Source organism: Manacus candei, unplaced genomic scaffold (genome assembly GCF_025592945.1).
Source record: "Manacus candei isolate 608988 ecotype Guabito, Panama unplaced genomic scaffold, ASM2559294v1 h1tg000043l, whole genome shotgun sequence".
NCBI lineage: Eukaryota > Metazoa > Chordata > Aves > Passeriformes > Pipridae > Manacus > Manacus candei.
In genome coordinates, this window is record NW_026138091.1 from 4,899,646 (window position 1) to 4,915,283 (window position 15,638).

Sequence of the window (15,638 nt, forward strand, 5' to 3'; positions counted from 1 at the left end):
GCTTGCCTTACAGACAGGCAAGAGAAGTGTCAGGGGAGGAATCGCTCCTGGAGTGATCTCAAACCACTGACTACAAAAGAAGTTTAAAGAGGCAGATTTCAAACTTGCTACTAGTAGTTAAATATAAGTGAGACAGACCTACTCACTGGATCTAATTGAGCATATTTCACATTTCCTCTGATCTTACTGATTGAAACAAAGCCAATAATCCTAAAATTGTCACACCAGAATTCCAATGGCTCATGCTAAAGAGAATGCCATCATTTTATTTGTCACACGCAAAAACAACCACCAGCTAAAATGAATAACTAATTAACCATGTACAATAAATTAAACTAAAATTTACCACTTGCTGTATTTATCTGCAGCTCACTTATTTATGCTCTCACATATTTCCGCATCTTGCACTCATCTAAAATGGTTCTAAATTGACACTAGTATCTCAGGATGCAGCAGCTCAAGCCTAGAACAGGCACCAATAAACTGCGTTTAGAACAATCAAAAATTATTTACAAACTACTCAAACATGCAGAGCTTTGGCAGGAGCACAAAACAACTACACAAAAGGCAGTTAAGAGAAAACAAACACTGAACATAAAGGACCAGTAATCTTGAATGATCTTTTACACAGACACCACCTCTATCAACTTGAATGGGAGACTGCTCTCAAAGCAGAACCACCTACGTGACCGTCACACTTAGTAAGTGCAGATGCATAGAAATATCCAAATTAGGCTTCTAAAACTTTCTATTATCCAGGTAAAATTAAGTAGGGAGAAAGAAATACTTGGAGCTTGTTCTCATCTCAGTTTCCCCTTTAACCACCTCACAAAATAAAATCAAAAAGATCATTTTTTCTTTCCATACATAAATCCAAAATACAGTAACAGTTTCCATTCAGAAAAAAGTCACATCTGACTATTATGACGAAAAACAATGCAAGATTATTAATTACTAGTTTTAACACATTAATGAACAGATATTCCTAAAACACTCGCACTTCTGTATACTTTTCTGTCCAGTTTACTTGTAAAAACAAAATAAACCTCTCTACTTGGCACCTTACAACCACATTCTTGTTCACTTGCATCACCCAGATGACTTAACAACTCCAGTAGAACAAAGATTATCATTTCACCAACTTAGGGGGCAAGGGTATAACAATCCACGAATCAAGATACAAACACACACACAAATATGTGTGTACATGCAGATCTCAATAAAAAAGTCTCCCTAGAGACAACAGATTTCAAAAGTTTTATGAATAGGTAGAACTTTTTTTTTTTAATTTGATAATATAAAACTCCTATAATGTAAGCTTTCTTTTATCCCTCCTGCCCTGAAAAGATCATACAAGAGCAATGGAACAGTATTCAAAGTCATAAAACCTAGGATGATATTCAGTTTATGGTTAACAATATTCGCACATTCAATCACATTTCTCAACTTGCTTCTTTCAAATTTCTTCATTAGCTTGTATGATTTGACAACTCCTTTTCATCTTTTACTTGTAATTCTTCCTCATACCGGACCTCTGATAACATAACTTTAAAATCCACATCTCTTACCTGTGTACAAACTCATGTCTTTCTCAGTATCTGGGATGGCATATACACTGAGGACTTTATCTGGACAGTCAATTTCCAATAGAAAGAATACCTACTTCTAATAAAGATGACTAAAAATTACGAAACATTCATTTAATTAGATTTCAGATTGCCAAAGATCATCTAACAGATAAAAAAGTGCAGGTAAATGTCACCACAGAAATCTATAAAACTACAGCATTCCAAAGACATTGGCTTGGTCCATGATTGCACAGACATAACACAGGCTCCCCACTATGAGCAGTGGTAAGAATGAATACCAGGAGTCTCTTTGGACAATACGCTAGTAAGAAAACATTCTTAATGTGGTATACAGGGAAAAGTGTGAAAAGTGGTTAAATTGACATCACCATAACAATACTGGACCATTCCCAGCACTGAAATAACCTAAAATGTGAATAAATATGCATGTAAAAGGAACTTCAAATGGGTATGTGGTCAAAAAAAAAAAAGAAAAAAAGTAACTGTCTGGTTTGGGCCAGTATAGGTAAGTATTTATAATGTCAATTAAATTACACAACTTCCTGTTGATACTACCTGTTTTTATGGCCCCATATATCTCTTCTGCTACATGGAATTACAGCTAACCAAACCATTCAACTGTTTTTCACTGGTTCTCTTATCAATAAAGGATATTTCAAAATATTCATTGCAGGTGATCACTACTTTAATCCCAAATTTTAATTCAAGAAACATTAAATGAATATTATCCTAAAAATTGGAAGATACTACTGCTGGAAAAAGGAAACTGAAAAGTATCTTCAGGTTCCCAACAACAGGCAGAAGCAGGTCCAAACAGGAGCATGGACAGTACTTAAAAGAGCAATCAACCTTCCCACTGGTCTAAGGCAAATTTTGACCTTGCTGTGCTAAGGGCCAAATTTGGCCCTGCTGCACCCTAAGGTGTTCAAATCCCAACACACACCACTGCAGCACCAACACAGAGAGACCTGATATTTCAAGAATTATTCTCTGAATGCATAACAGAGATGACAGATCTATCTCTAGACGTCTACCTTACAGGTCCAAATCTCCCACTCACCAAAGCCATGAAGTGAGTCAGACTTTTGCTAAGGTACTCACAACACCCAGAGAACAACTAAAGGCACACTCAACCCCTGACATGTTAAATTATTTTGTCCTGCTGAACATCACGTGACTTCACATTTTTTTCAATACTGCTATACTGTAATGATACAAATCATCATTGTTACCCAAAACCAGCAACATGTCAGCCACTCCACTTCACTGACCAGCTCCAGAAAGATGATGTGACATTTCTGTTTCACTGGGATGAACAACTCTAAAGTGCAAGACCTGTGCATCCCATCCTTAAGTACAGCTAATCCAAATCAAACTTTACATTGGAAGGAGTAACCCATTATGAAGACAATCTAAGGGCCTTACTCTAGGCAGCAGGACAGGTAACTAGAGCAAGACTTAATAGTTATGAGGACACCAAGGCAGACACTGTGCCCAAAATCATCCCAGTCAACTGTATCCAACTGAATAGGATATATGCAAAATTTCTCAGCACTGTGCCTGAAGTGTAGTCTTCCAGTGAGAAACAAACCAACGATGTTTCAAGTTGACACTACAGTTTCTTGAGTCTCAATCAAAAGACCCCTATTCCATTATTATGAAGAGAAAGGAGACAAGATCACCATACCTTAGTGCCAATCAATCACGTATTTTACTGTTAGCAGATCTGCACCATTTAAAAAAAAAAAAAAAGATACTTCCTCTGTGACACTCACTTCCATATTTCCATTGCAGTGTTTTGAAATCAAGAGACACCAATTTCTTTCCTGAATGGCCAAGAGAACAGCCAGTCCCAAAGCCTGAAGGAAAAGGGAGTGGAAAAGATGAATGCTTAAGAATATTACTCCATCTTCCTCCTCCTTTTTGATATTAGAAAAACAGGCCAAAAAAAATACTTTCTCTCTGCAGTGCAATGAAATTTTCAGTAGGATACAGCAAAATTCCATACTGACTGCAGAAAGGGAAAGGTAGTGAGTGATGAGCTGCAGGACAGTAGTTGTATGACTGGTAAGACTCGTGGCTAGTGCACCAAGAAAAGGAGAGAGTTTGTTGTGGGTTTGGGTCATTTGTTTGTTTTTACTTTAGAGAAGGAAACTGAAGGCAGGAAGGACAAAGCAGGCAATATGAACCTGCTGGGATACCTACAGTGACAGCAACAGAGTGAACATAGATGGATCATTGGAACTGGAGGTAACACTTGTGAAGACTTCAACTCTGACTCTATTTCTGCAAGTCTGAAAAGAGACTGAAAAACTGAAACCGAGGACTCCGAGCAATACAAAAGTCACCTTAGTGATAAAAAAAAAAAAGGGCTCAGTGGACATCACTGTCAGCTAGAAACTCTGACAAAATGAAAGACCATCTGTTTTCAGGTCAAACAGCAAACAGGTTTATTAAAAGGCAGACCCTCTACAACAGATACAAGTGTTTTGGCAAAACACAGGTATATTCCTGCCTATCAAAACTTCTCTGATTTTGTCAAGACAGCCAGACATGACGGCAACACCAAAAATATCCTCCTAGAAGCCTGGAACTCCTGACTTTCCCAACAGCAGAAGAAGCAGAAGTCAGCAGTGAAGCACAGCTATGCTTTGGCAACACCTACAGGTAAGAACAATTTAGCTACTGCAGAGCATCTGTTGGGTTGTGGGATGCCTCCCTTCCCTACTGCTTCTAATACACAGGACATTGCAGCGTGGGCAATTAAATCCTAGAAGTAAAGCCACTGTCATACTAGCAGTTGCAGATGGTATTCTCTCTGATGGACAAAGATGGCTGAAGACCTGCATTGTCTTACAAAGTTATTTTATTCCTAGAAGATGTGGGGAAGACAGAGATCCATTAGAGTACCCTACAAATCAACAGCCTGGAGCACATGCCCAGACAGGTTAAGTTAACAAGCATCCACCTCATCTGCTGTTTAAGAAAGAGATAAATAGAAGCTTTTGCACCTAGCCACCATCTTTTGGCCCTGCCCTACACTACACACAGCTTAAATAGACCATAAAGCCACTACCACAGATACCAATGACAAATAGGGCAAGTAGATTTAAAGGCCAGAAACTGAGTAAAAAACTGCGCAGCTCAGGGAAAAACAAAAATAGTAAAGTGTTGTCAGCAAACAGGGGAGGGCACCAAGAATGCTCCAGCTAAATACCACTTACAAATAGAAGAGATCTCTAATTCAAATAGCTGTGTGCATACAAGGACCTCTGTGTGAACACACATATGACTCAAGCCTCAAAGGTAAAACAATCCTCCCATCTGTTAAAAACCTGCTATAATAATATTTTTTTTTAAAGTACAGTTAAAGGAGTATTACATTCAATAACGTGTTTGGGCAAATAACAAGTTAACCAAGTACTTCTACAACTTTTGGATGCAGGATCTGAGCCCCAGCTTTAGAGCACAAGCAGCATTTGGCACAGCGTGTGCAGAAACAGAATGGAGACAATGCCAACAGCGACAACTCAGCCTCTGGACACTGGGAGTTCAGCACATATCTGAGCACATCTGCATTATTCCTGCTTTTTTGTCTGAAGTTGATCTGCAGCAAAGTCAATTAATAGGCAAATTGAATTTCATTCTATTTCATCTAATGTATTATAACTTCCTCAATTTTTCTTCTACTTAACTCTTCAAGCACTGTATGTTTATATGGAGCTATAAACACACACGTGCTAGTCTAGCACAATCAGGCACTGATGCAGAATTATTTTGTTTAATTTACTCAAACAACATAGCCCAGACATGGGCAACTTTTTTCTCCAATCACTCCATTTAACTCAACACTACAAGACAATATCCCATGAATGTTTCAAGCATTTTATCCACTGCTATTTAAATGGATATTAGATAACTCCAAAATGCCCTTATTTTTAGATTGTCAGTAGAGCAATTTTACAGTAATGTAGCAAGAATAACAGAGCAAAATAAAAGTGCAATTCATGATAAACAGCTACATATATCCTAAGTAGAATTTACTATTACAAGGATAAGGAGACGTGCCTTCACCCTCAATATACACATACGCCTTAGAGAGACTACAGCACATGACTTCAATAAATACCCACTGTGGACTTTACTAAAAGTACAAAATAGTGGCTTATGCAGTTGTCAGCTCTGCTTGCAAACAAATGCGGAATCATCGAGGAAAGTTAACTCAAAATATTGTTAGGTTTTTTGCTTATTTGGTTTGAGAACACTTTGCAGATGACTGGTTTCACTCTCACTGGCCCCGACCTGGTTCATCCATGGTTTCTGTTCGCTGCTTATGAAAGGAACAGGGGGGATGCTTGGAGCAGGGGAAGTAAAGGTTCTCTTGCAGCTTGTAGTGAAAACATGGTGAAGCAGGTTCCTTTGCTTGCCATGGGGCTCGCTTTCTAGGCTAGGAACTGGAACGTGTTGGTTTCAGCTGGGGCAGAGTTAATTGTCTGAAAAGGACTGTTGTGGTTTAACCCCAGCCAGCAGCCGAGTACCACGCAGCCACTCGCTTGCTTGCCCACCAGCAGCCACTCACTCAATGCTAAGAGATAGATATTTATTTAAATATAAAAATATATATAGTCTTTTAACAAGTTTAATAAGTTTTCCTAGTAGTTTCATCCCCAGGCTGCTTCATATTCCAATACTTCTTGCCATGTATTTGCTGGCCTTTTATCCCTTAAAAATAGCTACTACACAGAAGAGCAAATCCCAGGTTTATACTTTCTACTGAAGGCACTGAGTTGCCTCCTTCATTCCCTCACTATGGATAGAATGCAAGGAATGCACCTTCTGTCTCTTCATCTAAAGTCTGAGAAGCAAGACAAACAGAACTTACTATAAAAACTGCTATTCTTAGAGAAATAAATTCTACAAGTCTATTATAATGGATAGTCAGCCTACAGCGGCCAAGAGCCAGACCTAGGACTTGCTACTATAAAGGTGGAAGGGTCTGGCTCCTGGGAACAGACACACTGAAAGAAGGTAAGTAATTTGACTGCTGGGAAACATTAGAAAACTACCTTTGGATAAGATAGGCACATAGATAAAAACTGAACAAAAACAAAATAAAAAAACCTAAGAGGCATGCAAGATCACAGATTTGAAGTTTCTCCTCCACAAAATTTATTTTATCATTAACTCATTTTGCAGATTCATCCTAACTGAACTGTTCTATTTTGGGTTAGTAGCTTTCATAAAAAGATAATACTGACACAGAAAACAGAAGCCTCCTAACCATTTGCTTACCAGTACGATAATTAAGCAGGCATCAAAGGCAGAACAAAAAAAAAAAAAGCAGAAATTATTCTGGAAGTGTTGTGCAAAAGAAGTACACATGCTACAGACAGTTACAGAAATGGGCATCCTATACAGAAAGAATCTTGGACTTCACCTCGACTCGGTCAACTTCAAATGCATCCTCTGGGAAACTCACATCAGTCACACCAGGAACAGATGCACATCATCTTACTTCAATGACACGTTTAAACTAGTTGGTGAGCCAAGATCTTGCTCCATCTATGAAATACTCCATCTATAACCTCCAAAATCTAATTTTGTGAGTAGAACCAAGAACACTAATTGCTTCCTACATGACGCTTAAGCTGGAGAGAAACCCAGCAAACTACCTAAAATATCCTTTTAGAAACTTTTTTCTGTCTTTCCCTGATGCAGCAGTTCTCTTTAATTCAGCTGCCTTGCTGGAAATCAGAGATAACTGTTAGAGCCTAAGGCAGTACGCAAGCCTGTCTAGCAATGAACAGCGAGAAAACAACTTTCCACGTTTATCAGAGCAGGCTCTGCCAATCAACTTCTCCATTGGTTCTCACAGCAACTTTCTAGCCAGTTTACCAACTGGCAGGATCTCCTGGGTTTATGTTTAGTCGCTCACTTCCCCGTCTTACAGGTACCTGTGCTGGCAGGCCGTTGTTTGCCAGGAGGCATTTATGAATGAAGGGGAAAAAAGGAAGCGCAAAGCTCTTTGTGGTAGTGATGAACTGTTTGCTCAGACAGAGCTGTAACAAAGCTATTGCTCTGAAGCTGACATTTCACTCAGAAGGCTGACACCACAGAATAGCTTCATTTTGTTCTTCCATAATCTCTTTCTGGGGGAAACCAGCACCTTGCATAAATGGCTTGCACCTCTTGCTTCCAAGACAGAAAAACATGACACTGTTCTGAACAGCCCACAATGCCCAAAACCTTAATTGCCATGCTTTGTCTAAAATCTCTCCATCTAATGCTTTTCACTTTTGTGATGGGTTGACTTTGGCTGGATGCCAGATGCCCACCAAGTTGTTCTATCACTCTTCCTTCCCAGCTGCACAGAGGAAAGAAAATAAGATAGAAAACAGCCCATAGGCTGAGATAAGGCGGTTTATGACAGCAAAAGTGAAAGTTTGCGTGTGCACAAGCAAAGAGGGAAGAAAACAAAAAATTATTCTCTACTTTCCATCAGCAAGCAATGTCCAGCCACTTCCCAGGAAGCAGGGCTTCAGCAAATGTAGCAGTTGCTTTTCAGAAGGCATACACTGTAAGTAATGAATGTTCCCCCTTCCTCCTCCTTTCCTTGGCTTTTATACCTGAACTGATGTCATATGGTATAGAACACCCCTTTGGTTAGTTCGGGTCAGCTGGCCAACTTGTGTCCCCTCCCAGGATCTTGACCACCCCCAGCCCCCTGATTGGGAGAAATGTTGGAGACAGAACAGATGCTGTGCCAGCTCTGCTCAGCAGTAGCCAAAACACTGGTGTGTTATCAACACCTTTCTAGCTACCAATGCAATGCACAGCACTGTGAGGGCTGCTGTGGGAAATGAACTCCAGCTCAGCCAGATCCAATACAACTTCCCACAGAAAACACCTTTTGCAGGCTATGAATAGTAACACCGGCATTTTCAAGAAATGGCAGATAAGTCAAAATAATTCTGAGAGACAGAGCTTACTCCTCTATGCCCTTGGAATTGTGAGCTGCAAGACCAGCTGCAAGGAATCAGAGAAATCACAGAAACAAAGAACAGCTTCATGACTTCCACTTTATAAACCCTTATGCAGTATTTCAGAGGACACCCTCCTTCCAGTCTTGTATGATATCTGTTTATCAAATATTAGTACCTTCCAGGACACTGATCTCCAAGACAGGAGATTCAGAATCTGCTCTCCCTCTCCTAATTCAGCCGCAGCAGTGAATCCCCAGATCTGGACATTTACTTTCCATAATAACAACCCTACGGCAAGATCCTTGGAGCTAGCTGAGGGAAGCTAGACTTCATGCCTAAGTAACATCTGCATTAACCCTTTAACAGCGACATCATTTACTTAGAGGGCTAACAGAGAAGTTAGAGAGATTACTTAGCAAGTCCATTAGGTAGTTTTAAGCAGCCCAATAACCCAAAGTGGTCACTTAAAAAAGGTGTACTTTGAAACAAATAGAAGATGGCACTCTCAGTCTCCTATCTGGACACAAGTTAAAGATATTTTTAAGTGGGTATCATGCTTTTAATTTTGGTGTATTTCCCATGAGAAGGTTCTATAAGAAGTTCACTTAACAACTGCTTACTAAATTCTGAAAAAATGCAAAATGTACCATAGCCAATCTGAGGTTATATTAACTCTCAAAACAAATCTATGTGTTAAAAATAAAAACCAAAACAAACCACAACTAGAAAAACCCAAACTGACCAATTCTGGAATACATACCTGATGGTATATCAGTCTGGAGATTGCAATTCATGTTTGCAAACCAAGAATAAACACATACTTTTCACCACAGAATTAACAAACATAGAAAAAAAAAATCCAGATATCTCCAGACTTCTCTGTAACATGATGAAAACACACACACAAAATGAATCATCACTATTGTATCTATTAACTGCAAGACTGAGAAACTATAGGTTTTAATACTGAAATTAAATCCAGCGTCAGAAAAGTCGACACTTAATACAAAAGGAATTTCACCTTTTAAAAGAACTGGCCCTTCAAGAATCTTCAAAATCACATGAAATGTAAGTTAAAATTTTTAACTCAAGTATGAAAGAGTGTCATGATCTTTTCTAATTGGCATAGTTACTATTTAATATTATTTAGTAAGATTCCAAGGTAAAAAATTCTTTAAGAAAAAGGTTTCAATAAAATACAATTAACACACTCATACTTTTCTTTCAGAGTAAAGCATTCCGAAATTATGACCAAACATTCCAAGATAAAAGCCTAAGTGAAAGACATTGTTTCAGTAGTTTACTCCTTTGAAGTGCACCACGATCAACACGTGTGGGTTACAAGATGTGTACGGGAGGAATACACATCTGCTGCTCTAACGGATGCTCCCTTGAACCATTTTCACATCTCTTTTTAGAAAAATTAGACTTTACCATTACATTTCTTACCGATCCAGAACTCTTCTTTTTTTAAAAACAATTGCAAGTAAATGTTTCTAGTAAGTCTATCAGTTTATATAAAGTCCATCCCCATCAAGCACATTTCTAATGTCTAGTAGACAATTTAAGGAACAAACATATCATAAAGATAAACTGTAATGCTACTAAAACTCAGTGATTCATGAGTACGTTACACACTTGACAAAAAAAATTTTAAAGAAAAAATGTTAAAAAAACTGAAAGGCAATACAGCCTGATTTAGAACTTTGTAAGGACACAGAAATTGGTGACAAGACCTATAGTTCATATTTTAGGGAGGTTTAAATAAGCAAAGTCTGTACCTTGGGTTAACTTCATATTGTCAGCATGGTGGTCCAGTAAGGGGTTTATCACAACAGATCTCAAGAGAAGTGCTCAATTAGAGGACACCGAGTCATTTACTGAGCAAAAATTACATAGCTTGCAAACTTTTTATTCTGCATATTCTACACTTAATCCATTTTATACTGTTCTGATTCTCTTCAAATAAGCACAAAACTGTAACCTAATCACATTTTTTAGTCAAAACTGGCAATTATTTGTATATGCATCTGAAGAAGGAAGTACACATTAAGAGACTGCAAAACTAACACAACTGCAGTACCACTACACATCATTATAAAATGATACACTAAAAAATTATCACACTTCTCAGCCAAAAGAACCTAAATAAATTTTATAAACTACAAACTCTGGCTTTCCCAGACAAAGAAGGTTTAAGAGGAAAGATCTCAGATGCTCTGTGCCTAAAAAGGAGGCAGTAAGCACACAGTGAAGAGCCAGTAAACAAACCATAATTCAATACAGGCCCTTCACCAAGAAGGACAAGCACCACAACACAGGGATGACAGAGGGGGGTAGAAGAAAATATGAGTCCAGAACCGATCCCTAACAGGAAAATATGCTAACCACGTTCTCATTTGAGATCTCAATAATCACTACTCACACAGGCACACAGAGGCAGTCTTTAAAAAACACATAATCCCACAGGGATTCTACTGACTATACATCGTTGCATGGGTTTTAGTTTTGGGGTTTTCTGGTGTTTTTTAAAGATTATTCCAAGGTTTTTTCAATCATTAATATACTGTAATTTGCTATAGTGATACGAGACCTATTCAGGTTCTTATGCTTTAGCACAAGTCTAGTATCACTACTGCCTATTTACATAGGAAGAATTTTACCAAAACTCCAGGTTACAGGAAGAAAACGAGACCTGCATAATAAGAAAAAAATACCCCACTCTGGAAACAGAAGCATAAAGAAGAAAAGCTTTAGTCCAGCAATTCACAATGTCAGTTACACATAAGTTCATCCTACTGAAAACTACCGAAATGTTCATTATCTGCAGCGTATTTACACAACATATACATCTGCTGTATGTGTATTGCCAAAGCATAGTCTGAAAAGGAGGAAAAGGGCACAGCACCACTTACAATGGCTATGACATTACAGTAACACTCATACTCTTATTCATTCAGAGAGCAAATGCTCCTATTTGGTCTATGCATGCGTTTTCAAGGATACTTAAGTTCTTGCATTTCTTTTCCTGGACTTCCAGAGGGCCTACATGCCTACCTCTTAGCCTGCTGAAGTCAGAGGACAGAAATTTCATCTCAAGCATTAAAATTAGGTGGAGAAAGATATGTGGGATAAATCTGGATCTTAAATAGACACCTAAAGATTTATAGTTGAGTCTGAGTATTAATTGCCTCACTTGTAAAATACAAAGAAGTGGAAAAAATTAGTCACATATTGCCTAAATAAACATCTTTACTACTTTTATAGCAGTTTTAATGTAGGTGAACACAACAAATGAAACTAAAACCTTCACCTCACCTGAGAACATTCACTCCTCTCCTAACACTTTCGCTTTTAAATGCTTCACCCTTTTCCTCATCACATAATCCTCCTATACCCTCACACCTAAAGTATCTTCATTTACCACACAAACAATTGTAGTCATTCTTTAACTATAAAGTCACAGCTAACCCCTGCTTTCCAATCCATTTTTATAAGTGTCAATAATCTTCCTATGCATACAACTTATCTCTTCAAGTAAGGCTTCTTTTCAGAAAAGAAAAAAATAAAATTCAAGAGCACAAAAATACTTTTTAAGCATTCAACTCCAGGGCCATTTTCAAAAGGAATCTTTAAAAACTATCATGTTTTAAAGATAGGAATTCTGAAAAAAATCTTGTAACTTGAGGTTTATCTAACACTTCTAAATTAAAGACTTTCCAGAAATTTTCTATAGCTCTTCTTATACTCCGTGTTCAGAGAACTGCACAATAATGCAACATGAAATGCACTTTAATCTCAGCCTTGTTTAAAATTGCCTTAAAATGCACTACTTTGGAAGAAGAAAAAGCCATGAAAACATAGATTCAGTTTTACTTTTAAGAACTTACATTGTTACAGAAAGCACAGGCAGTAATACTGTGATGGATAATCTCAGTCACTGCTTTAAGACCCCATATTCAAACCAAGACAATTCACTTGGCCAAATTACAGAACACACAAGCTTTTTATGCCCAAAGACAACCTTTAACTACCTTTCAGGCTAAACTGATCAGATTTATTTTTTTTTTAACTAGCTAAGATAGTTCAATCTTTTCTGAATGTTTTTTAACAGAAACACTGCTCCCCCTCCAGCTGAAAACATCTTAAAATCTAGTCTGTTGGGATGCTCTAGGACTTGAACACTGTGCAACACTGACAAGTATGATATGTTCATGTCTTAAGAAAGCACTGTGTGCCATAACAGTGAAGACCTGCTCAAATCTGCTTGAGCTGCCAGGCTCTGCAACACCACCTTGCTCACATGCTACACAGAGATCGTACAGGCTCTCCGCTGATTTACAGCACATTTCACCTTCTTGCACGAGACCTCTGTGCAATGGTGTGGATGTAAGCCTAGCTACAGAAAAGCTAAGGACACTTCATCCTAGAACTGAGAAATACTTTTAATTCTCTTACAAACCCACTGGGTGCTATCAGGAAAATAGCTAGGGGAGGAGGGAACCAGGAGAGGAATTAGAGTTCAAAACAGGAACAGAAAAAGAAATTGCAGAAAGAAAGAGACAGATATGTAAGATGCTGAGGGGAAAGCAAAGGGTCTCAAAGACCCTGCTGCTACAGCATGCAGAGCTTCAGATCTTGGACCCAACCCTTCTGGATTTTCTTGGCCAATGGACCAGGGACCACTGTCAAGATGCACCTCTATCCTCCTCTAATTAATTACACAGAGACTATAGGAAGAAAACAGCGTGTCTAGCTAAGATGCCTAAATTCCCCATATGTAAACTGATTTTATGCCTGTCTCTTAAGGTTTGTATTTTCATTTTTTTAATAATGCTGGGGGAGCCACACAAAGATTTTCACAAGTGTCTTCTGTTTGAAATACTACAAGTCTATGCAGAATCATTAACTATTCACAGCTGCAAATTAAATGAAAGGCATTTCTATTATGAAATGTTAAACCAATGTCTCAGTTTCTCTATTTGTAATGCATGGCTGTCACTTCAGTGAGGAAATATAAAATATAACTTTTTCAAAAAACATTATAAAGCACTTGCATGAAACTGTAATGAAGAAACTGGAGAGAAAACATTAACCTAGTATTTACTTATAATTTTGGATAGCACGATCTGAACAAGGAGATTAAAAAAAAAACCTCAGTGAGAGAACACCATGCATCCACTCTAACCAGTGAGACCAGAGTGCTCTGGGGAGAACACTGTTTGATGAAGAAAACTATATAACAGTGACATGGAGATGGATCCTGAGTTAAGATAGGAAAGAAAACCTTCATTCCAGTATTTCTTCAATTCAGATTCCCTTGAATTTGCAATTTTAACAGTCACTGAAGTAGGGTCTTATGTATTGAGGGAGGAGTTTGTAACAAAACTTCAAACGCTCATATAAACAGTGACCTACATCCCTCTTATTTTATGAACTGAAAATGAGACAAGTTTATGACATGGCAAAACAAAGACTAAGCATCAGGAAGAACAATGAGGTAATCCAAAACTTTGCTTTTCAACCTTTTTCAATAAATTGTTGGGGAAGAAATGAAACTCAGCAAAAACAAGTGATGAAAGAGTAAGAAAAGCACAGGGACAAAAAAACCCAAACTACCCAACAAATCATATGAATACATAAGGTAGAAAAAGAGAGGCATTCTGGGAGTACAAGAGACAAAAGAAGCTATCTTAAGTGCCTTGCATCTATCTAAACCCCTGTCTTCAGATAAAACTGAAGTTCTCAGCATCATGTGCCTATATTAACACTGGGAAAGCCTTCACCATTTGATGGAACATAGCTGCTCTTCTCTAGGTTTATATACTAACCCAGCTAAAAGCTTCTCACAGTAAGTGAAAAAAATTTTAAACTTTTAATAGCTAAAATTTTAAAGCCTATTTGATATTACAGAAGAATGATTATGGGCAAGAATATGATCGTCTCACCAGTGTTGCATAGATCTCTATCACTATCACTGCATACATCAACCTCAAATTTAAATTAGTTTCTCATAACAGATGTGTAATTACAAGGTATCACTAGGAGTCTCATTCTTACTCAAGGGACATATTTCCATTAGTAATCTAGCCATTCGTAATTCTGATTTTTTGCTGATTTTATTTTGCCAGTTTGACAGTTTCCAGAGAGGTCAGACTCCTGACAGGAACAGGACCTGGTGAGGTTTCCAGTGAACAACAAGGCCTTGTGGAGAACCCAAACCAAACCCACTCTATCAGCAGCTGTCCATCTTATTCCAAGATAGCACCCCTCCTGTGACACCACTGGAGTCTTACCTCTGAGAGAAAAATACAGAGGAGAGAGAAAGGAAAAAAGAAAGAAAAAAAAGTATAACTTGAGCAGAACCGTGGTAGCTGCATTCAGAGAGAAAAAACACACCACCAAAGGGAACTTTCTTTTGTAAACCAAGGTAGAATTTGGTGTGTCTTCTGGGTTTGATACTACACAGCATGAGGGCAACTAATTAAGCAAGACCATTTTCAATTTTTTTTTCTTGTTTCAGTATTAGTTTAACCCTGACAACTGGATTATTTTACATGTTCTTCATGCATAACAATTTCAGAAGCTTACCTTCTAAGCAAAATCTATCATTCCCTTGGGGTTTTTATACACTTTTTGCTTTTCCAGTAAAAACAGTAGCAGATAAGTGTCACTACAATTATTACTGACTAAAGGTTTTCATAGAAAATAGGTTCATAACCAAAATATCATACCTCAGAAGGATCAAAACGTACTCACACAGTTTTACAGAGTGCCATGTCAAGGGCAACATTAGAGGGATGTGAGCTCATTCTGACCCTGCGTTAGTCAATAAAAGACTATCCATTCATTCTATAAGCTGCACGTCAAAAAGGCAGATTTTGAATAACCCTCACAGAAAATTTCAAAGTTTTGCTTCATTAGACAGGAAAGGGCGCATTATACCATCTTCCACAAAAATCTAAAACTTCTCATAAACAGCAAGTTATACAATGTGTGCGGGATAAACACTAACTTCACAAAGTTAAATTATATTAACAGGACAATTAAGTATTTAAAGTAAAAA

The 15,638-nt window shown here is 37.9% G+C and overlaps 1 protein-coding gene across 6 annotated transcripts in view; it reads right to left on the reverse strand.

Annotated features, from left to right (window-relative positions):
- CNOT2 (CCR4-NOT transcription complex subunit 2) overlaps window positions 1-15,638 on the reverse strand; it is an 81,309-nt gene that overhangs the window by 56,034 nt on the left and 9,637 nt on the right. The window contains exon 1 of one of the 6 annotated variants that reach the window (XM_051795898.1): window positions 8,082-8,764. The exons of 4 other annotated variants lie outside the window; for them this stretch is intronic. The gene's annotated coding sequence lies outside the window, so the exon portion shown is untranslated. Of the gene's footprint in view, window positions 1-8,081; window positions 8,765-15,638 lie in introns of those variants that run through there. One more of the 6 variants, XM_051795896.1, reaches the window with a different exon arrangement.